At 35.9% G+C, this 23,998-nt stretch overlaps 1 long non-coding RNA gene and 1 other non-coding gene across 5 annotated transcripts; one reads left to right on the top strand and one right to left on the bottom strand.

Moving 5' to 3' along the window:
• The first annotated feature begins 3,607 nt into the window (after nt 1-3,607).
• LOC112747009 (uncharacterized) lies at nt 3,608-10,757 on the top strand. 4 transcript variants are annotated; one of them, XR_003814534.2, is made up of 11 exons: nt 3,608-3,745; nt 4,271-4,321; nt 4,727-4,777; nt 5,091-5,169; nt 5,253-5,357; nt 6,143-7,621; nt 7,775-7,844; nt 8,388-8,477; nt 9,618-9,707; nt 10,236-10,351; nt 10,492-10,757. It is a non-coding gene; the product is annotated as an uncharacterized lncRNA (long non-coding RNA). The 4 variants fall into 4 exon arrangements; XR_011871958.1 differs by having other exon boundaries at nt 5,253-7,308; nt 7,524-7,621; XR_011871957.1 differs by having other exon boundaries at nt 5,253-7,621.
• A 13,133-nt stretch (nt 10,758-23,890) lies between these two features.
• Nucleotides 23,891-23,998, bottom strand: LOC112753050 (small nucleolar RNA R71). The gene has a single exon (XR_003177452.1). It is a non-coding gene; the product is annotated as a small nucleolar RNA R71 (small nucleolar RNA).

Here is a 23,998-nt window from a genome sequence, read left to right as displayed (position 1 = left end):
GTTTTAGATGTAGTTTCTAGAGAGAGAGGCTCTCTCCTCTCTCTTAGGATTTAGGATTAGGATTTCTCTTAAAGGGTAGGTTTACTTCTTCTTCATTCCAGGTTCAATGTTCTTTTAATTTAGTTTCTCTTCTACTTTTATTTGTTCTAGTACTTTAGTTTATTTATTTTTCTTGTTGATTCTCTTCTTTTCCAATTTGGCTTATGAACTTTCCAATGTCAGACTTGATTTTCTTTATTTAATATAATTTGAGGTATTTCAGATTTATGATTGCTTTTTTCCATTTATGATATAAATAATTTAGATTCTTCCCCTTTTGGCTTTGGTTAAGTAATTGGTGAGACTTGAGTTATCAAACTCAGCTGTTGATTGAAAATTGGAATTTGCTGATTGATTTGGATCCCTCTAAAGCTAGTCTTTCCGTTGGAGTTGACTAGGACTTGAGAAATCAAATTGATTAGTCCTCTTGACTTTCCTTTATTTAGTAAGGGTTAACTAAGTGGGAGGAATAAACAATTCTCATCACACCTGATAAGGATAACTAGGATGGGATTTCCAGTTCTCATACCTTGCCAAGAGTTTTTATAGTTAGTTTGTTTCCATTGTCATTTACTATTGTTGCTTCTTATCTTAAAAAACCCAAAAAGATACTTTTTCCATAACCAATAATAAACTACACCTCCCTGCAATTCCTTGAGAGACGACCCGAGGTTTAAATACTTCAGTTATTATTTTTATTGGGTTTGCTTTAGTGACAAACAAGTTTTTGTACGAAAGGATTCTCTGTTGGTTTAGAAACTATACTTGCAACGAGAATTTATTTGTGAAATTCTTTACTAGCAGAAAATCCTCTCGTCAAGTTGATACATGAGTATGTAATACAAAAGTGGGAATTTTGGGTAGCTAAGCATGATTTTAGGAATATATAGAGTGTGTGTATAGGTGAGAGCTTAGGTTAGTCAAGGATTCAATTTATAGCTCACTTAGCCATACATATATTCTCACCTTTACCTTAGCCCCATTACAACCTTGAAAAGACCTCATGATGTTTGTATTGGTACATTAAATATTTGTTAATTGGTTAGGTGAAGAACAAGGTTTAGAAAGCATGACTAGAGGAGACTAGAGTGAATTACCCCATACACTTGAGTGATTAGAGTGCACATACACTACCAGTGAGGGTTCAGTGCTTAATTCTATGTTCCCTGCTTTCATGAGCTGTCTTCTTACAAGTCTACTTGTATTTACTATATGATTTGAATTAGTGATATCTGATTTAAGTTTGTCTTAAAGAACTTATTTACTTTTAACCAAGTATGCAGAACCATCTTAGCATATAGTTTGCATCTCATGAGTCTTACTTTCCCCATTCATTTATTTTATCTCCTTGAGCTTAGCATGAGGACATGCTAATGTTTAAGTATGGGGAGTTTGATAAACCACTATTTTATGGTTTATCTTGTGCTGATTTGAGTGGCTTTTATCAAGTCTTCACACACTTAATCATACTATTTGCATGATTTTACAATTCCTTTCTAGTTTTGTTCTATGATTGAAAACTTGCTTCCTAAGCCTTTAATTTGTGTATTTTAATTCCCCTTTATACCATTCGATGCCGTGATCCGTGTGTTAAGTGTTTCAAGCTTTATAGGGCAAGAATGGCTTAGAGGATGGAGAGGAAGCTTTCAAAAATGGAAGGAACACTAGAAACTAAGGAGATAACCAGCGAGCATCGACGCGCACGCATGGCTCACGCGTGCGCACGATTTGGAATTTGCACGAAGACGCGTACGCGTGAGCGTACCTGACGCGTACGCCTGGATTGGAGTTTGCACGGAGACGCGTGCGCGTGCTTGACGCGTACGCGTGACACGCGAAGATGACCAGTGACGCGTGCGCGTGACTGACGCGTACGCGTGACATGCGCGATCTGCAGAAGTTGCAGAAAACGCTGGGGGCAATTTTGGGCCGAGTTTGGACCCAGTTTTCAGCCCAGAAACACATACTAGAGCCAGGGGATAGCAGAGACTCAGCACACATACACATTACGCATAGTTTTAGTTTTAGTTGGGGAATCCGAGAGAGAATACTACTCCTTCCTCTAGGGTTCTTCACATTCATAGTTTTAGAATTTATTGCTTTTGCTTTGGATATTGAGAAGAGTCATTACCTTCGTTGAAGTTTCACTATTCTAGTTTGTTTTCCTATTCCTTTACTCTTTTATTGCCCATTAACCCTGTTTGGATAAGTATGTTTATGATTTTGGGATTTATTAATGCAAAGAACCATTTTTACGTTTAATTAATTTTTAGTTATTATTTATCATGTCTTCCTTTTATTCCCTTTTTAATTCTATGAAAGTTATATTCATGTCAATGGAGTAGACTCCCAACTTGACTTGGGGGTTGATTAAGAGGAGACCCTAGAGTTAGAATGCTCAAGTGATTAGTTAAATTGAAAGTTGTTGGCTAACTTCCTGGTCTCTAACTCTAATCCTTCCTCAGGAGAGGATTAGGACCTGAGATTTACAGTTGGTTAGTTAGTTGCTTGACTTTCCTTTATTCAGCAAAGGATAACTAAGTAGAATAATAACCTTTTACTATTACACTTGGGAAATTCCAACAAGGACAAAACTTCCAATTAATTTTCCCCCGGTCAAGGCTTTTATTTAATTGAATAAATTCTCTCATTAATTTTTATTGCTTCAAATTACAATCATTTAATTTTCTGTTCTCCAACTCTTAAAAACTCTCGGACAATTTCTGACTAATAAAATAGCACTCTTTTGTCAACTCGTTGGGAGACGACTTGGAATTCCTACTCCCAGTATTTTTATTCTAATTTTGTGACAACCCTTCTAAATTGATAAGCAGATTTTTGCTGGTTAAAAACTGTACTCGCAACGTATTTCTTATATTAATTTCTTAATCAGCTAATTTCTGCTATGTCAGTTGTCATAAATGAATATTTTGGTTTGTTTAAGAGGATAACTTTTGACAGTGCATTTGATTTTGGGGGCATTATAAGAAACGGATGAACTTTGTAATGGGCGAATGTGTGTGCTTCTTGTGTTCATTTTGTATCTCTCAGCAAATCATTGGTACTATCTTGAGCTAAAGAGTTCAGTTTTGTAAATATTGAACCTTGATTAGTTACCTCGGCTGATCTATTTATACTGTCTTGACAAGAACTATATTAGATAATAGTAGCCCTCTACTATACGTATCCTTCAAAAAAGAGAGGTTAGTGCCTAGAAGAAAACAAGGCTAATAAGAGCAATTTAAGGAGACATGCAACTACTAAATTCTAAAGTTTCTTTTTGCCTTGTAAAGCTACACATATATAGCTCTAATACTTGGATTAATTAAATAACACATATATCATATATATCATCAATTCATGCATTATTGTATGTGTTAGTAGCTACTCAGTGTATTGATAATCTATAAACTACTAATTCTTTTATATACCATTCCTTATCCATTTTATCTTTCCCTACTCTACCTAACCCGGATACATCCTTGCAATATAATATAAAAGTTTAATGCCAATAGTACTACTTATTTATAGGGAGAAAATCTGATATTGATAAGAAGTGTGGAGAAGAGAAGAGTATAAAAAGTAAAACAGGGAATGGTGTCAATGCATGTGATAAAACATTTGGCCACTAGCTAGTGAAGGGGAGAATGGACTTACGCATGTGACTTTTTCAACTATAGACGGAGCTCTGGAGGTAACACCTGTGGTAAGAATAGTATTTGTTTTATACAAAGCCTTATTATCAACCATAAAATGGACTGTGCTGCGTTATAACTTAACCATTTTTCATACTCATTCGGGTTTGTGATGTCTCAGTTGTTGGTATATATTATATCTTCATTCTGCATCTTAATACATGGTTGAGGTGAAGTAATTAATTGCTTGGCCATATGATAGTTCCTAAGTAAATTTCATCAGCAGATTCATATGCTCTACCTTGGATTTTCTCAGATAGGTTGTTTTTTCTAATGTCTCTTTCTTGTTTGTTTGCTGAGTATAGTGTAGTTTCTTAGATAATTTTTTATTTGTATATTTTTCCCTCACGTGTTCCTTCTCTGCGGAATTTGAGGATCTACACTGTTTCAATGAGTAAGGCTTCAAGTTACATTTAATTAAGTGCTGTAAGAAAAATATTAGACATTTAAATGTCATTCAATAAACTTAATTAAATGTAATATAAGAAACTTAATTAAGTGTTGTAAATATATTCTTGAATGACATTCTTTTACAGGTTCTGAAGTGTGAGTATGCTATTCGAGGAGATGTTGTAACACTTGCTCAGGTACTTTGATGATTTTTGGCTTTACTTATTAGAAATTAAGTCATTCGTTGGCTAATGTTCCAATATATGTTAAGAAAATTTACACCATAATTTGACTTAGTAACGGTCATATAAGTTGAAGCATAATGATATATCTTCCTAAATTATCATTCTAAACATTCTTCTAAGTTTTGAACTTGGAAAACTTTGATTACATTTTTATAGTTTTAAGATTGACATAATACATGCATTTCATTACCTTGCTTAGGAATTAAGAGTTAATTAAGAGGATGATTAGGGGAAGTATATATGATATTTAAACAATAGTAACGTTTTCAGTGGAATACATCTTGAGGAATAAATTTTCATTTACTGTTAATGGTTTGAGTAATAATTATTTCTCCTGACAATGTTTTAATGCTGCAGCAATTGCAAGAAGATTTGAAGGCTAAGCATGGTACTCACCCATTTGATGAGGTATTTTTCTTTTCATCTTCTTAACTTATGGTATGGTACTCTTTCAAATTTCATTCTTAGGGTGATTTCTCTTTTCTCTTTTATTTGAAACAGAGAATTTATTCAGGTACCACAGATAAAATTAAATTAGTAGCACTGAGATAGCTTGGTTATATTATAACAGCCAATCGTCTTAATGTTAAATATATGGGAACAAATATATTAGAGCTCGGATAATCTATACACAATACTTAGCAGTTTCCTTGCCATAACTATTAAAGCTCTATGAGCTTTGTATATGTGACTTTCCTCAAGCTCTGTTGACATATTGCAGTTCTGACGCAATAGAGCGAGCTTGGAATATTATTGATATGATTCCTGGGTAAGCAACTGGTGCCTATAGTCATAGTCAGGTACTACCCGATTTATCAAAGTTGTATCGATTGTTTCATTATTTTAGTGTGGGAGATGAAGTTTTTGTTATTTTCCATATCAGCGTATTAAAGGCCCGCGAGATACAATAGCCAAAGGAATTGAAGAACGTGATGGTTTTCCTGACAATCCCAATGACATTTTCTTGACAGATGGGGCAAGCCCAGCGGTAACAATTTTTGAATGCTGAGAGTGTAGTTTTTGTTTCACTTGAAATTCTAGCTTTAAAGATTTACATGCTAAACTTAATTAATGGAATGTGGAAGTCTACTAATTTATATGATTACTTTCTGTAGATATAAAGCCATGTTATTTTTTCTATGATCATCATGATTTTCTCTTCCTTCATGAAACCACTTCATAATTTTGAAGGTCATAAAAATAATATAGATGAAGGAAATATTGTTTTATTTACTAGTTTCCTACTATATAGTTTCCTTAATGATTAAAATCATAGTTTCGACACAGTATAGTTATAAAGCAATAATTTGTTTTCAGGAAGCTATTTTGTATCACTTTTAAGACATTTAAATTGAAACTAAATTTGATTTCACAAACATTAGAAACATTCAGTAGTGTTAGTGTTATCACAAAGTGCCCTGTTAAGAAAAATCAAAATTGAATATATGGAAAAAAATAAAATAAAAAAGAAGAGCAGCAGAAAAAATAGAAACCTTTCAGCTCTGAGGCAAGCTATGACACCAGAATTCTCAATCTAAAATATTGTTTTGTCAGGTGAAGATTGATAAACTCTGATTTTGTGGTTTATCTTGTGCTTAATTTGGGGGATTTTATCAACTTTTCTCACATTTATTCAATGAAATAGCATGATTTTGCAATTCTCCCTTGATTTGTGCTTAAAAGTGAAAACATACTTTTTAGGCCCTAAAATTAGTGATTTTAATTCACTTTAATTCCATTCAATACCATGATATATTTGTTGAGTAATTTCAGGTTCATAAGGCAAGTATTGGATGGAAGAAGTGAGGAGAAAAGCATGCAAAGTGGGAGAACTCATGAAGAAATGAAGGAACCGTAAAGCTGTCAAGCCTGACCTCTTCGCACTCAAACGACCATAACTTGAGCTATAGAGGTCCAAATGAGGCGGTTCTAGTTGCGTTGGAAAGCTAACATTCAGGGCTTCGAAATGATATAAAATTTGCCATATGTTGCCTAACGCATAGGGGCGCGCACGTGTCATGTACGCGCGCGCGCCAATGGAGCACATGGGTCCACTACAAGAAAAATACCCATTCAGCCACACTTTTTTTAAGCTACATTTAAAAAGCGTAGCCTATTCATAGAATAGGCTTTTAAAGATACACAATTGTGGCATCATTTAAAAAGTGTAACCGTAGGTATTATAGAAATCACTTATAAAGCGTAGCTGTATGTTGATATCTATAGGTTCATTTTTTTATTTCTAAGGGAACGCTTTTAAAGGGTAGCCTATTTATTAAGTTTTGGGTGCATTTCAAAAGTGATGCCTAATGTATGCATGGCCAAATCTTAACAACACTTAGTAAATTTTTTATTCCACTTTCAATTCCCTCCAAAAGCACACACGAACCCTTTCTCCCACAACAACTAAACCTCACACCTTCAATTCGAAAAGTGAGACCCTCACCTTCGCTAACCTTTCACGCTAACCTTTCGTGCACAACAACCCTTACCTTCACCATTCTCACCTTTCAACACTCATCACCTTCCCCTTCTCACCGTCGCCGTTGGCTGTAAAGGGAAATTTTTTTCACCTTTTCACTAAATCAGAAATGGTGTCATATCCCCCAATCCCTAATCTAATAAACCCCCTTCGTCTCTCTTCTCTATTCTCTCTCGTCACTCTCTTCTCTGTTCTCTCGTCGCTCTCACCTCTCATCTCCGGTCTCTAGCTCACTTCTCTCTCGGTCTCGTGCGCGCACTCACTGTCTCAGACTCAAGCTCATCGTTGCGGTTTGTGTCGTCACCATGTCGCACTCAGTCGCCGCCTTCCCTGCGCTCACTTCGCCGGTGGTAGAAGAAGACGGAACCAGCATCTTGTCCCTCGGGTGGTGGTGGTCTTCGTCTTCTTGTTTCAGCCATTAATTCAATTGGTCAGTTTTCTTCACCGTCAATCCCAGGTGAGTTTCCTTCGGCCCTGTTCTTTCAATGTTAATTTCGATGTATCTTAGGGTTTCATGGTGAAATTAGAATTTTATGGTGGTGGTGGTTGTTGTTGTATGTGGCTTCTTTTATTAATTGTTGAAGCTGAATACTAGGGATTTGGAAATTGGAATTATACTTTTTCACAGTTTTATTGTTGCTCTCTGTGTTTGTGAAAATGCATGTGTTGTAGCACCAGTGTTGCTGTAAAGGGAGTAACTGCTGCTCATTTTCTAAGTCAAGTTGCTGTAAATGGAGAAGCATCTTCCGGGTATAATTTTGCTTCCAGTGGTATGTATCAATTTTCAGTTAGTTCTATGAAATTTGAGAGGTTTGGGGTTCTAATTTAGGTTTTTTATTTGGGGGTTTTAGCTACTGGATATGCCACTAGGAATTGGGGATTTTAGTTTCAGAACGATCCACTTGAATCACATTTTCCTGCAGGATCAATGGCAAGCAATAGGCTTTCATTTTCTCTCGGTGTCATTTAATCGGAAAAGAGGATAAACTATTAGTAAGTGTAGCTTTTGCTAAATGCATCCATTCATTCATTCATCTTCATCTTTTTCATTCCTATTACTAAATGCATAGTGACTGAACCAAAAAGGAAAAATGAATGTTGCTCTGTGTGTGTCCGTGCTTTAAATGTAATTCCTGCACCTAAGCCAACTTGCAACCTGTTTTGATTACATTTTTGTTAATATGCTTTGTTGTAAGATCATAAAGCTAAGGGTGTTTTGAAACTGATTCTAATGGAGACAAAAATATTATCAGCTTATACCAATACAGGCTAACTGTGACTCCTCTGCAACATTGCAACTAATTTTACTCTTTTCATTTTATTTAACAAAAGTCTAAACATAATAAAAACTGTTTCTTCTTAATCTTAAAAAATTTATTGCTTTGCTATTGTAAAAAATTTAATGGGGACGTTTTCAAGGTATTATTATTGTCTTGATTTGGTTCCAGTTATCATTGCTTTTGCAATGAAATTTTATTTCACATGTTTTTTAGCATGTCTGAAAATTTGATGGTACAATTTGTTTATTTTATAAAGGATATTGCTTCGAGATTTAAAGCTACTATTAAGTATACAAAGACTTTGGTTGACCTGTATTACTCAATAGGAAGTTTGGTACTTATAAAGGTAACTATCTGGACTCAACTTAACTATGCTTGGTGAGCTATGTTACCTGAGTTTCTATTACATTTCTCTTGGGATAATGGTGTATTGCTATAAATTTTTTCTTCTCTAAACTTGTGAATTAGGGCTTTATTTCTTCTGAACCTTCAAATGTTATCCAAATATGCCCAAAGTTTCTTCTGTTATTTCTAAATATTGGATGCATGTCTCAATGGGTCAGAATCATAAACAAATAAATAACAAAATAAAAAGTGTTATCTATCTCCCCTCCTTGCTACTTTGCTAGTAATTATACACCAATCAGAATTTTTTTCCTTGTTAAATTAATTTTTGCCCAATAATTTTGGATCATTATAAATATATATTGGTCTCATGCTTATTTTCAATTGTGTTTTCTACTCTCTTCAGATTGCATGACTATAGTATTATTCAGAAACCTCCTCTCAATATGGTATTTGTACCCAAAGTAAAAAGAAAAAAACATTCTTCATATTCTTCAGTAGGACTCACTGCATTTAACTATTTGTTTTTTATTTATGAATAGACTTATGATAAGGCTAGAAATGTTGTGGCTCTTGCACTGAGTCCAGTTGTCAAAGCTCTTATTAATTCATAAATCATAAGCCTTATCCAGAAAATGATGAAATGCTTTCTAAGTGCTTGCTAGATCATTTGGGACTTTCTAACTCTAATGACTTAATGAGCACATAAAAGAAACATGTAGTCTTGTTTGATTATTCAATTAACTTTTGAAGCTGTTCTAGGCATATGTGTTAGGCTGTTAGCATTTAACAATTTCTGTACTAATAACAACAATAAATTTTACAAAATTAGCCTAATAACCCTCACTAATTGTTATTAAAAAACATTGGCGTCTATTGCTTCTTGAAGTGTTTATCTTAGTGATGTTCAGCTTCTTTTAGACAGCTAGAACTTACTCGAAAGTTGACGTGAATGAACACCTATTAAGAGTGAAGCAAAAGGAACATATTTGTTCTTTATCTTACCTTCTGATAAAGAATAGAATAGTGTCCTTATGTTTATCAATTTGCCTGGTTTTTATTTTTGACATTAACTCCACCTTAAACAATTTTGATACTCACTTATTCACTTACAAAATCCTCCAATATCATGGTTTTGCAGATTGACGAAGAGCTTCTTCAGGAAGTGGTTAATATGGGATTTGACAGAAATCAATTGGTTGAATCTTTATGCAACAGGATCCAAAATGAGGTCTGTGCCCTTCATTCTCTCCTTTCATGTCTTCTTGATTGTCTCTTATTATTATCTATATATTTCTGGTACTATGGCAAACTACTTGTTATTGGATAACTGGTTCCATGTTTCTAGTGGCTATCTTGGAGCTGAGTTTCAAGAGACTATGGTTGACTCTTTACCTTAGATAGTTGACTCTTTTAAGTCTTAATGGATCTAATAATATCTCTTCCTCTGCTCAATATCTCCCACTTATTTATTTATTTTCATGTGATTTTGTTGTTACCATGTTTGGTTAATGTGAGTGTTGAGCTGAAAAAGAGTAATGTCTGTGTTCTTTTAGCAATTGACTAATGTTGTTGGGACCCTTCATTTTTAATGTTTTTCTTTAATTTTTCAATATGAAGTGAATGACCCTTTTGCCTTGTGAACATGGAGGTTACTAAGGAAGAGCTTAATACAAAAACGAGAGAAAAAAGTTTCCAACTTTGGTCTGAAAAAAACCATGCAAAGTTTCCAACATGTTTGTGTTTTGTTTTGTGGCAGATGGGACTGGTGATGATTTGTTTAAAGAGCTATGGAGGCTGTGTGCAGGGCCATTAATGGATGTTCCTTGTGTTCAAGACAGAGTTTTCTATTTCCCTCAAGGCCACATTGAATTGGTATGATATACACTTCTTTACCTTGTTTCTAATTTTGTTTGTGAATTTCATTTTTTTCCATTTTTGTGCTATGTATGCTTTCAAATTTAAGCCTTAAGGGATTTAGTAAGTGATATAATTTTGATTTTTTTCTTTTGTAGTTGCCAGAACCTACAGAACAAGATTTGAGGCAGATGAAGAACCAGAAATCTCCCAAATACGATCTTCCGTCGAACAAGATATTTAAAGAACAAGATTTTTTTCTCTTCTATCAGAAGGTTAATAATTTTTATTAGAAGATACTTATGTAGGATACAATATTTTGGTTTTTTATAGTTTATTAGTAGTAAATTCTAAGTGGTCTAATGTATATTTTGATATGGGTATATTTAATTTAGTGTGACATGTATGAATACTCATTTATGATCATCCCAATATTTTTAGTTCATTATAAATATATTTTGTTAAATGATAATTTTTATTATTTAAAGAATATTGTATGGTATTATTATGTATTTATTTTTATTTTATAATTTTTGACTAATTTAATTAAAAAAAATAGGATTATATATATAATCATATTACTAAATATTAGGTTTTAGAAAAAGAAATTATTAGAATATATATATATATATAAAACAATAAGGGACCTAAGGCTACACTTATATATAGTAGCTATAGTATACAAAAAAAAAAGAGGGATCTAAGGCTACGCTTATAAAAAGTAGCTATGGTATACAATGTGGCTACGCTTTACAAGTGATGCAGTAGCGTTGAAAAGCGTAGCCTATTCTGGAAAAATGAAAGCTGAAAAGCGTAGCCTTTGGTCCTGGACAGCATCACTTGAAAAGCGTAGCCTATTCCCAAACGCCAAAAGCGTAGCCCTTGGTGCAGAAAAGCATAGCCTTTGAGAATAGGCAACGGCCGAATAGGCATCAATTTTTTTCACTTTTGGCTACACTTTTCAAGTGTGCCTGAATGGGTGTTTTTCTTGTAGTGGTCCACTAAGGAGAAATTGTGGCCAGCGATTTCTAGCTCATTTTGGGCCCAATCCAACTCATTTCTAATGCTATTGAACCCAAGGATTGAAGGAGGAATGAACCAAGTAGTCATAGTTTAGTTTCCATCATGTTTTAGGCTAGAATTCTAGAGAGAGAAGCTCTCCCTTCTCTCTAGAATTTAGGGTAGTTTAGGTCTAATTTTCTTAGATCCAACTTTCAATTCTTGTTTTGATTTAGTTTTCCTTCTTAGTTTCTTGTATTACATCTTTGTTCTTTTAGTTTTACTTGTTCATTTCCTTCATTTTGTTACTTTTATGCTTATGAACTCTTGTTGGATCTTAATTTTCTTTAATGCAAAATTATGTTTCCATGTCTCTTTTATGTTGATTTTAATTGTTATTATTGATTTCTTGTTCATGATAGTTATGGATTCTTTTAATTCTTGCATTTTATGATGTTTAATTTTCTTGCACACTAGGTATTTGTTAAAATGTTTCTTCTAGTTTTTGAGTAGTTTTCTTGAATCTTGGCCTAGGCTAAGGGAATTAAGTGACCTTGAGTCATTGGGTCTCATTGAATTGGTGATTTGAGAACCCTTGGTGATCAATTTGATACTCATTGACGCCAACCCACTACTAATCTAATTAGTAGGTAGGTTGGGACTTATGGGTTGATGTGATCAAGCCTATTTGACGTACTTCAAGCCTAGGAGTAGATATTACGTACTTAAGGCTTTGGGAAGTAGACTTAATAGGTTGGCCTCTCATAATTATCAATATATGGTTTGTAGACAAGGATGGTGATCTCAATTACCTATGTCTAGCCAAAAGTTCTTTTCCTTTATTTTACTAGTTCTTATTATTTTCTTTAATTGCTTTTATATTTTCTTGTCAATCATCAAAATCAAACCCCCCAGCTTTTTGCACCTTCATAGCCAATAATTGAGCACTTCATTGCAATTCCTTGTGAGACGACCCGGAGTTCAAATACTTTGGTTAATTCTTATTTGGGATTTGTTATTCGTGACAAAACCATATTTTAATTTAATGTGAGAGTTGTTTGTTGGTTTGGAGTTATGCTTACAATGAAGTAAATCCCTTTCTTTAGGAAGAAAATCTAGACCGACGACAGTTTTTGTATCAAATTAATGGCGCCGTTGCCGGGGAGTTGCAATGGTGTTATGTTATTGGCTATTGTATATATGTTAATATGATTTTTTGCTAGTTTTTGCTTGTTTTAGGAGTTAGTTTTTATTAGCTCTTATTAGTCTTTATTTTCATTTTCTCTTGCTATTATGAATTCTCACCCCTTTGGCTATGAGTTTGGCTCAAATTATGTTGTAGAGAATCAAAGCTACAATGAAGATGTGCATCAAGGATGGAACAATCAAAGGTGGGAGGAGCCTCAAGGGATTGATCAACCTTCTTGGCAACAACAACCTCCGGTTTCTTATGGGTATAATTCTAATCCTAATGCATGTCAATCTAATGGATGTGGTGACCCTTATTGTAATTGTCAACAACCACCACCACATGCCTATGAACCACCCCCTCAACATGACTTTGAACCACCTTACTCACAAGCCAAACACCTCCATATGATCCTAACCCAAATCCACCATACCAACCACCTTGTGAACCATATGAACCATACATAGAACCACCACCATTCCAACATAATTACTCTCAAGAACCACCTCACTATACACCATCTCCATACCCTTACCAAGATGAACCAACTTCCAATTATGAAACTTCCTTCCCAAATAATGAACCTTCTTTTTCCACACCACCTCCAATGGATGATCCTCTCCAAGAATTTGTTAGTTCCTACATTCGAAAGCAAGAAGAGGACCAAAAGAAGTTCAAGGAGTTAGAAGCCAAGATGGCTACCCTAGCAGAAGCCGTTCACAATATGGTCTCCTCCCGACTAAGCCTAAGCAACCAATGCACTCCCATTGATGAATGTGGAGAGGCAATTAAGGAGCATAGTGAGGGAGTGAGTTTAGAGCTTCAAGATGAAGAAGAGGAGTTGAAGCAAGAATTGTCACAAGGGGAAGAAGTTAAGACAATTGAAAAGGAAGGAGTGGTTGAAAACATAGGAGATGTTTGAAGTCCATGGGAATGTAGAATTAGAGAGTCCTCTTCCAAGAAGCTTGATATTGATGTTGAGGAGAGTGTACAACCTCCAAAGCGTATCTTGATTGAAGACTTTGAAGAGATTGATCAAGAGATGGATTCAATCATTGAGGGGTTCTTATCTACAATTGAATCCTCTCCCATTGGGCTTGACGTAGAGGGTAAGGAAGAAGATACCTCACCTCCCATACCCTTGGTAAGCAATGAAAAATATATAGAATTAGAAGGAAGCTACCAAGAAGAGAAGGTTGAGCAAGAAGCAAGCTCCACCATTGAAGATGATTCCACACCAACTAATGAGTCTTTTGGAATTGATGAATCTCCCTCATTGTGTTATGAAATTGATGACAAGGAGGATCATGCACAACCTCCAACACATGGTTTGAGCAATGAAGGGTGCATAGAAGAAGTTGGTAAGCAAGGAATTGAAATTGAAAAAGCTTGCAAAGAGGTAGAAGATGCAAAGAAAGAGCACAAGGGAATGGATCTCACATTGGCTAAGTGTGGGGAGATCCCCCTTCCTAAGTCACCATCCTACACAACATTCAAGTGGGTAAAATTCTTATCTCTAATCTTTACTTTCCCACTTGAATATGGTTTGATTGAAAATGATGGTCAACTTAGAGCTCTTTGTAGAGTTAAGAGTAGGAGAGAGTTGTGTAGTGGTTGGAAACATCATTCTAGGTTCATTATGGTTGCATGTTCAAAGTTTGATTGCAAGGTTTGGTGTGGAGCTAAATTGTATGGGTCTAGGAAGTTGTTTGGAGGCTTCTTTGAGAATTCCAAGGCTAAACCACCCAATTGGAATCATGATGATCAATTTGAAGACGGGTGTCAAAACAAAGTGTGGAATCCCAGATCGCACAAGGAGAATCAAATTTGGGAGCTCATGGTTTGTGAAGAACTCCATCAAAGCTTGAAGATATTAAAATTGAAGAATGGAGCTTATTGGAGACTCAAGCATTGGTGGATGTTCAAGGATAGCTTCAAGCACAAGCCACCTTGAGAGGAGCTCCCCATAAGTCCAACTTAAGGACAATAAACAAAAGTGCTAGGTGGGAGATACCCCACCATGGTAATATCTTTTCATTTTCTCTTTTGTAAATATTGATAGAATTAGTCTAATTTCATGTTTTGTTGAGTTTTTTGAGTATATTTGGTATTTTAGTATGTCAAATAAGGTCTCATGGTGTTTTGGTAGTTGTTTGGAGGTTTGGAATGCTTGGTTTGGTGTAAGAACTTGGAAAAATTTTGAGAAATAGAGCACCAACCCGCGCGTGCGCGCACCTGGCGCGTACGCGCGCCTCAAGTATTTTCGACCATCCACGTGGACGCGCCATGTACGCGCACGCGTGGATGCAAAAATTCCACTCCCAGCCAAAAACCAGAGAGTTATGCCCAGTTTGTGCCTATTTTGTGCCTGCAACCCACGCGTGCGCGCACCTGGCGCATTGATGCCAGGGCATTTCAGCCAGTTTCACTGACCTTTTCTTTACTGTTTTAGGGTAGTTTCATGCATTCTCTTAGGAAATAAGCATGTTTTGGGTAGAATTTCACTTACATCTTGATTCAAGCAAACATTGTGAATTTTTTAGGATTTCATGAGAATTATGCATGAATTTAATGACAAATTGGATGATGCATGACTCATAACTTGGATTAGAGCTTTGATGCACTTTATTTGCTTGATTTCAGGACAAAGAAAGTAAGGAAAAGCCACGTTAGTAGCCACGTTAGTCTAACTAACGTGACCACTAACGTGGAATGGGAGCTAGCTTGCAACGTTAATGAGAAAAGTGATCGCCAATAACGTCTTCGAAGCCATCATAGCCCACGTTAATTACCACGTTAACTACAATAACGTGGTAGTTAACGTGGAGGAAAAGGAAGCTCCAAGCGTTAGTGGTAAAAGTGAGTGCCACTAACGCTCCAAAAGGGCAATTGGCCACGTTAAGAGCCACGTTAACTCAGTTAACGTGAACTCTAACATGGAAGAGGAAGATAATGCCAACGTTAGTGACACTCACCTTTGTCACTAACGTTGGACTAAGCCTATATTGGCTATGTTAAGAGCCACGTTAACTTTGTTAACGTGAACTCTAACGTGGAAGGAGCAAGGAATCGCCAACGTTAGTGACACTCACCTTTGTCCCAAATGTTGGACTAAGCCACTATGAGCCACGTTAGTTACCACGTTAATTACATTAACGTGGAAGCTAACGTGGAGAAAAGGGATGATGAGCCAACGTTAGTGACACTCACCTTTGTCACTAACGTTGGAGATGGCAATCAACACCACGTTAGTGGTTAGGTTAATGTAATTAAAGTGAGGCACTAACGTGGGAAAGGGGCATTTTGGAGCGTTAGTGAAAAACGTAGGTATCACTAACGCTCTCGAAGATTTGGCAAGCCTACGTTAAAGGTCACGTTAACTATACTAACGTGAACTCTAACGTAGGGAGAAAGGGGTACTCTCAACGTTATTGGGAAAGGTAAACCCCAGTAACGTTTGTGAAGGGCCAAGAGGCAACGTTAGTGGTCACGTTAGTGCCACTAACGTTGAAGTTAACGTGGACCTTTTTGGGTTAGGAACGTTAGCGAAAAAGGTGATTGTCACTAACGTTCTCGACCCCACATTTTCACTTAATGTTAACACCACTAACGCCCTAAGCTAAAGTCCATGCCTACTGCACACTTTCTCTGCAAGTGAAGCTGAGCCTACTAAAGATGATAACTGCTTCAACTCAAGATCCAAAGGCCCATATCCAAGACTTGAAGAGCCAACTAGAAGATTAGAAGAGTAGTATAAATAGGAGTAGTTTTGAACTAGTGAGGAGCTTTTGGGATTGGGAGAACTACTCTCTGTATAATTTTACTTTCTCTGCAACTTCTAGTTTTACTTTTTTTACAATGCATTCTCCATCTTTGTTTTCCATTCCTAGAGCCATGAACAACTAAACCCCTTTCATTGGGTTAGGGAGCTCTGTTGTAATTTGATGGATCAATAATAGTTTTCATTATTCTTCCTCTTTCTTTTCTCTTGATTTTACTAGAAAGCTTTCAATTTTTATCCAATTAGGTAGTTATCTTGGAAAAGAAGCTATTCATACTTGGATCTCTTCGGAACCTTGGAAGAGGAATGAAGAGATCATGCTAGAAATGCTTTCTCATGTTGGACCAAATTGGGCTTTGGATGGATATAGTGACATATAATCCTACCAATATTTTGATTCGGAAATACATGTGGTATAATCAGTGACCATACTTCATCTCTTCTCATGAGCAATTAGACCAAGGAATTGGCTATTGATCAAGATTTGAGAGATTGAATTACCAAGGAATTGGAATTCAATCACTTAAGATTGCCAAGGAGATCAATGAATGCATTGATTGAGGAAGAGATGAAAATGAAATTGATCCGGAAAATGCAACATCTCCTAAACCCAATGACTTCCCCATTTATGATCTTACCCATTCTCTTTAATTTCTACAATTTACTTTCATGCTAAATTCCCCATTCCCCATTTAAGATTCTGCAATTTACTTTCCGTCATTTATATTCAGCTCTTTATTCCCAGCATTTACATTTTCTGCTATTTACTTTCCGCCATTTAATTTCCTGCAACTCTCACATCAAATTCTGCTTAGCTCAACTAGAACATTCCTCTAATTAAAGTTGATTGACCAGTCAATCCCTGTGGGATTCGACCTCACTCTATTGTGAGCTTTTACTTGACGACAATTTGGTATACTTGCCGAGGGAGATTTGTTAAGAGACAAGTTTCCGTGCATCACGTGTACGCGTCCTTTGGCCAACTGCGCATCGGCGCGGAAGCGTGCATGACGCGTTCACGCCGGTAAAAAAAAACACACACATACACACACAAGTTTTCTTTTCTTCCATTTTCCTTTATTGCATTTCCTTATTTTCATTCCGTGCATTTTAATTTTGTTTTCATAACTTGTTCTTATTTTCTTTTCTAAGCTTCTTATTTTAATAATGGTGTTAAATGTTCTTACTCAATTGTTGAGAGTTTCTTGATTAATCTTGGTGCTTCTTGACTTGTTTGATATTGTTGGGTGATGAAACTTTTAAATCAATGCTTAATCTTGTATGACTCTTATATTCTTTGTGCATTGATATGAACTTGCATGTCTTTCATGACCCACTTTTTCTATTTGAACTTGATGCTTTTGAGTGCTCTTCATGCTTTCACTTTACTCTTGCATCAAGTGTTAGTTAATATGCCTTGGCTTATATTTCCTTCTCACTCAAAGTATTGGTAGGATTAAATGTCACAATATCCATCCAACCCCCAACCTAATCCAATGTGAGAGAGCATTTCTAGCATGATTTCCTCATTCCTCTTCCAAGGTTCAGAGGAAATCCAAGTATGAGCAATTTCTCTTCCGAGATAATTACCCAATTGGATGAAGATGAAGAATAAGAACTATAATTGATCCATTGAATCACAAAAGAGATCTCTAACCCAATGAAAAGAGTTAGTTGATCATTGCTCTACCAAAATAGAAAAGAAAGAAAGTGCAGAAAAGTAAAGATGAAGATTAAAATTAAAATTGAAACTTCAAAATTCATAAATGAAAAGTACAAAAAAAAAGAAAGAGAAAGAAAAGTGTGTGAGGGGAGGGAGTCCGAAGACCCCTCTTCAATCCCCCATTCCGGAATGTCTTGAATGTAAAAACTAAGGCCTTTATATAGGCTCTCCTAAATTACAAAATGAAATGAAATTAAAAGCAAATTACAATTAAATGAAAATTTCTATTCTAGATGCTTCTTGTGGCCTTGATTGGTTAACACTTGTGGGCTTGCTTCCTTGAGGTTGGGTGGTCCTTGTAAGTGAATCAAGTTGAGGTCCAGGTGCTAATGTCAGTGCTAACGTTAGCCATACTAACGCTACAATTGTGGCGTTAGTGCTGAAGTTAGTGTGGCTAACGTCACACTTGCTACCCAGTTAGTGTTTTTGGGGTTTAAAAGATACCTCTGGTTTGTGCTCCAATTACATACCCACTATAGAGTATTATATATCGTTGGAAAGCTCTAAATGTCAGCTTTCTAACGCAACTGGAAAAACCTTAAGGGGACCTCTGTAACTCAAGTTATGCTCCTTTGAAGTGGACAAGGTCACTGGCATAGTCGCTAGCGTTACTGGAAAAAGCGAGTCACAATAACGTTAGCGATCAAGGGCTAAATATTGCCAGATTCTGGAGCTCAAACTTAATGTCCACCCCATACTATTATATATTGTTGGAGAGCCCCGGATGTCTACTTTCCAACGTCTTTGAAAGCGCATCATTTGGAGCTCTACAACTCGAGTTACACTTCTTAAAAGGTGAAGAGGTCAGCTGGCCTTACTACAGGTTGATACCATGTTCATCTTTGGACTTTCGGGGCATGTTTTCTCCCTCAAATTCAGTGTCCACCATGTAGTGCCATATATGCTTGAAAAGATCTGGAATTCTACTTTCCAATGCCATTAGAATCACCTCATTTGGAGCTTTGTGGCTCAAGTTATTCTTGTTTGAAGAAGGCATGGTCAGGCTGCCAGGTGAGACTTTTACCCACGTTAATGTCCACGTTAGTGTAACTAACGTGGCCATTAACGTGGGTCTTCCTTTGCTTCGCAAATGTTAGTGGCACTCACTTTTTCCACTAACGTTGGCGCTTCCCTTTCCTTCCACGTTAGTTCCCACGTTAATGTAACTAACGTGGAAGCTAACGTGGGTCTTCTTTTGCTTCGTTAGCGTTATTGGCACTCACTTTTGCCAATAACGCTGCTCCTTCTTCAAAGTTAATGCCATTAACTTTCTCACTAACATTGGGGCTTCTCTTTTCTTCCACGTTAGCTCCCACGTTAATGTAACTAACGTGGAAACTAACGTGGGTCTTCTTGCCCTTCGCTAACGTTAGTGGCGTTAACGTTCTCACTAACTTTCCAAGCTTTCCTTCCTTCCACTTTAATGGCCACGTTAGTGGCACTAACGTAGCCACTAACGTGGCTCTTCTCTGTCTCTTATTACCTAAAATCAATCAAACAAAGTACATCGAAGTCTTGCTCTTAATCATGAGATCATGCATCATCCATTTTATCATTCAATTCATGCATAATTCTCATGAAATCATTCAGAATTCACAATGTTTGCTTGAATCATGGTATGAATGCATTTTCAACCAAATACTTGCTTATTTCTTAAGAAAATGCATGAAACCAACCTAAAGCACACAAAAAATGGCTAGTAAAACTAGCCAAGATGCCCTGGCATCACAAAACCAAACTTAAATCTTGCTTATCCCCAAGCAAGAAAAGAACTATGCACAAAGAATTCTCTTAATTGGAATGCATTGAAGAATTGCTTATGATGCCTTAGTGGGTGAAGTGAATAAGTGACAGTGGGGTTAAATCTAATTTGTATGCTTATTGATGAGCGGATAATTTATACGCTTTTTGGCATTGTTTTTAGTACATTTTTAGCAGAATCTAGTTACTTTTAGGGATGTTTTCATTAGTTTTTATGTTAAATTCACATTTCTGGACTTTACTATGAGTTTATGTGTTTTTCTATGATTTCAGATATTTTCTGGCTGAAATTGAGGGACTTGAGCAAAAATCAGATTCAGAGGTTGAAGAAGGACTGCTGATGCTGTTGGATTCTGACCTCCCTGCACTCAAAATGGATTGTCTGGAGCTACCGAACACAAAATGGCACGCTTTCAATTGCGTTGGAAAGTAGACATCCAGGGCTTTCCAGCAATATATAATAGTCCATACTTTGCCCAAGTTTAGACGACGCAAACTGGCGTTCAACGCCAGCTCTCTGCCCAATTCTGGCGTCCAGCGCCAGAAACAAGTTGCAAAGTGGAGTTCAACGCCCAAAATGGCACAAAAGCTGGCGTTCAACTCCAAGAATGACCTCTCCACGTGTAGACTTCAAGCTCAGCCCAAGCACACACCAAGTGGGCCCCGGAAGTAGATTTATGCATCACTTACTTACTTCTGTAAACCCTAGTAGCTAGTTTATTATAAATAGGACCTTTTACTATTGTATTAGACATCTTTGAATCTTTTGAATCCTGGATTGTATTCTGATACTGTGATCACGTTTGGGGGCTGGCCATTCGGCCATGCCTGGACCTTTCACTTATGTATTTTTAACGGTAGAGTTTCTACACTCCATAGATTAAGGTGTGGAGCTCTGCTGTTCCTCAAAGATTAATGCAAAGTACTACTGTTTTCTATTCAATTCATCTTATTTCGCTTCTAAGATATTCATTCGCACTTCAACCTGAATGTGATGAACGTGACAATCATCATCATTCCTTATGAACGCGTGCCTGACAACCACTTCCGTTCTACCTTAGATTGAATGAGTATCTCTTAGATCTCTTAATCGGAATCTTCGTGGTGTAAGCTAGAATGATGGCGGCATTCAAGAGAATCCGAAAAGTCTAAACCTTGTCTGTGGTATTCCGAGTAGGATTCAATGATTGAATGACTGTGACGAGCTTTAAACTCGCGAGTGCTGGGCGTAGTGACAGACGCAAAAGGAGGGTGAATCCTATTCCAGCATGATCGGGAACCTCAGATGATTAGCCGTGCCGTGACAGGGCATCTTGGACCATTTTCACAAGAGGATGGGATGTTAGCCACTGACAACGGTGATGCCCTTGCATAAAGCCAGCCATAGAAAGGAGTAAGACGGATTGGATGAAGACAGCAGGAAAGCAGAGGTTCAGAGGGACAAAAGCATCTCCATACGCTTATCTGAAATTCTCACCAATGATTTACATATGTATTTCTATCCTTCTTTTATTACTAAATTTCGAAAACTACATAACTATTTTATATCCGCATGACTGAGATTTACAAGGTGACCATAGCTTGCTTCATACCAACAATCTCCGTGGGATTCGACCCTTACTCACGTAAGGTATTACTTGGACGACCCAGTGCACTTGCTGGTTAGTTATGCGAAGTTGTGAAGATATGTTTAGACCATGGTTCTGTGCATCCGTTTTTGGTGCCATTGCCAGGGAATCAATTTCGAACAACAATTCACAACCCGAGTAACAATTTCGCATACCAAGTTTTTGGCACCGTTGCCGGGGATTGTTTGAGTTTGAACAACTGACGGTTCATCCTGTTGCTCAGATTAGGTAATTTTCTTCTTATTTTGTTTTCAAAAAGTTTTCAAAAATCTTTCAAAAATTTTTCTTTTGTTTTTGAAAAAAAAATAAAAAAATCTTAAAATAAAAATGTTTTCAAAACTATATTTTTCTTCAGAATTTTTAAGAATAAATTCTAGTGTTTCATAAAGCATATTGAAACCTGGTTGGCTGTAAAGCCACGACTGTAGGGCATGCCAGGTGTGTCATGTCTGAGTTACATACTAAAGCTTGGCTGGCTATTAAGCCATGCCTGACCCTTTGATTGGAGCTTTAGGCTAAAGAGCATAAGATTCCTGGAATTCATATTAAAAATTTTGGAATCCTTATTTTCCTTTTTCAAATAATAAAAAAATAAAAAAAATTAGAAAATCATAAAAATCAAAAATATTTTTTGTGTTTCTTGTTTGAGTCTTGAGTCATGTTATAAGTTTGGTGTCAATTGCATGTCCATCTTGCATTTTTCGAAAAAATTCATGCATTCATAGTGTTCTTCATGATCTTCAAGTTGTTCTTGGTAAGTCTTCTTGTTTGATCTTTGCATTTGCATGTTTTGTGTCTTTTCTTGTTTTTCAATTGCATTCCTGAATTCTTTATGTCTAAGCATTAAAGAATTCTAAGTTTGGTGTCTTGCATGTTTTCTTTGCATTAAAAATTTTTCAAAAATGTGTTCTTGATATTCATCATGATCTTCATAGTGTTCTTGGTGTTCATCTTGACATCCATAACTTTCATGCATTGCATCATTTTTCTTGTTTTTCTCTCTCATCATAAAAATTCAAAAATAAAAAAAAATATCTTTCCCTTTTTCTCTCTTAAAATTTCGAAAATTAGATTTGACTTTTTCAAAAATTTTTAAAATCTAGTTGTTTTTATGAGTCAAATCAAATTTTTAATTTAAAAAAATCTTATCTTTTTCAAAATCTTTTTCAAAAATCAAATCTTTTTTTCAATTTTTTTTAGTTATTTTCGAAAATTTCAAAAAATATTTTTCAAAAATATTTTTCTTAATTTCACATCATATTTTCGAAAATAACATCATCAATTAATGTTTTGATTCAAAAATTTCAAGTTTGTTACTTACTTGTTAAGAAAGATTCAAACTTTAAGTTCTAGAATCATATCTTGTGATTTCTTGTGAATCAAGTCATTAATTGTGATTTTAAAAATCAAATCTTTTTCAAAACTAATTTTAATCATATCTTTCTATCTTTTTCAAAAATTTGATTTCAAAATATCTTTTCTAACTTCATAACTTCTTATCTTTTCAAAATTTGTTTCAACTAACTAACTAACTTTTTGTTTGTTTCTTACCTTTTTCAAAACTACCTAACTAACTCTCTCTCTCTAATTTTCGAAAAAATCTTCCCTCTTTTTCAAAATCTCTTTTTAATTAGACTAATTATTTTAATTTTTTTTTATTTGAATTTTCGAAAAACTACTAACCTTTTTCAAAAACTATTTTCGAAAATCACTAACTCTTTTTCAAAAATAATTTTCAAAAATCCTTCTCCCTCATCTCCTTCTCATTATTTATTCATCTACTAACATCTCTTCCTCACATCACTCACCAAAAATCCGAACTCCCTCTCTCTCTCTGAGTTCAGATTTTCTTCTTCTTTTCTTCTACTCACACAAGGACCTCTATACTGTGATATAAAGGATCCCTATTATTATTATTTTTCTGTGCCCTCTTCTTTGTCATATGAGCAGGAGCAAGGACAAGAATATTCTTGTTGAAGCAGATCCAGAACCTGAAAGGACTCTGAAGAGGAAACTAAGAGAAGCTAAATTACAACAATCCAGAGATAACCTTTCAGAAATTTTCGAACAGGAAGAGGAGATGGTAGCCAAAAATAATAATAATGCAAGGAGGATGCTTGGTGACTTTACTGCACCTAATTCCAATTTACATGGAAGAAGCATCTCCATTCCTGCCATTGGAGCAAACAATTTTGAGCTGAAACCTCAATTAGTTTCTCTGATGCAGCAGAACTGCAAGTTTCATGGACTTCCATCTGAAGATCCTTTTCAGTTCTTAACTGAATTCTTGCAGATATGTGATACTGTTAAGACTAATGGAGTAGATCCTGAAGTCTACAGGCTTATGCTTTTCCCTTTTGCTGTAAGAGACAGAGCTAGAGTATGGTTGGACTCTCAACCTAAGGATAGCCTGAACTCTTGGGATAAGCTAGTCAAGGCTTTCTTAGCCAAGTTCTTTCCTCCTCAAAAGCTGAGTAAGCTTAGAGTGGATGTTCAAACTTTCAGACAGAAAGAAGGTGAATCCCTCTATGAAGCTTGGGAGAGATACAAAGGACTGACCAAAAAGTGTCCTTCTGACATGCTT

Source organism: Arachis hypogaea, chromosome 15, assembly GCF_003086295.3.
Source record: "Arachis hypogaea cultivar Tifrunner chromosome 15, arahy.Tifrunner.gnm2.J5K5, whole genome shotgun sequence".
In the NCBI taxonomy this organism is placed as follows: Eukaryota; Viridiplantae; Streptophyta; class Magnoliopsida; order Fabales; family Fabaceae; genus Arachis; species Arachis hypogaea.
Note: the sequence above shows the minus strand (reverse complement) of the source record. Positions and strands in the feature narration are given on the sequence as shown.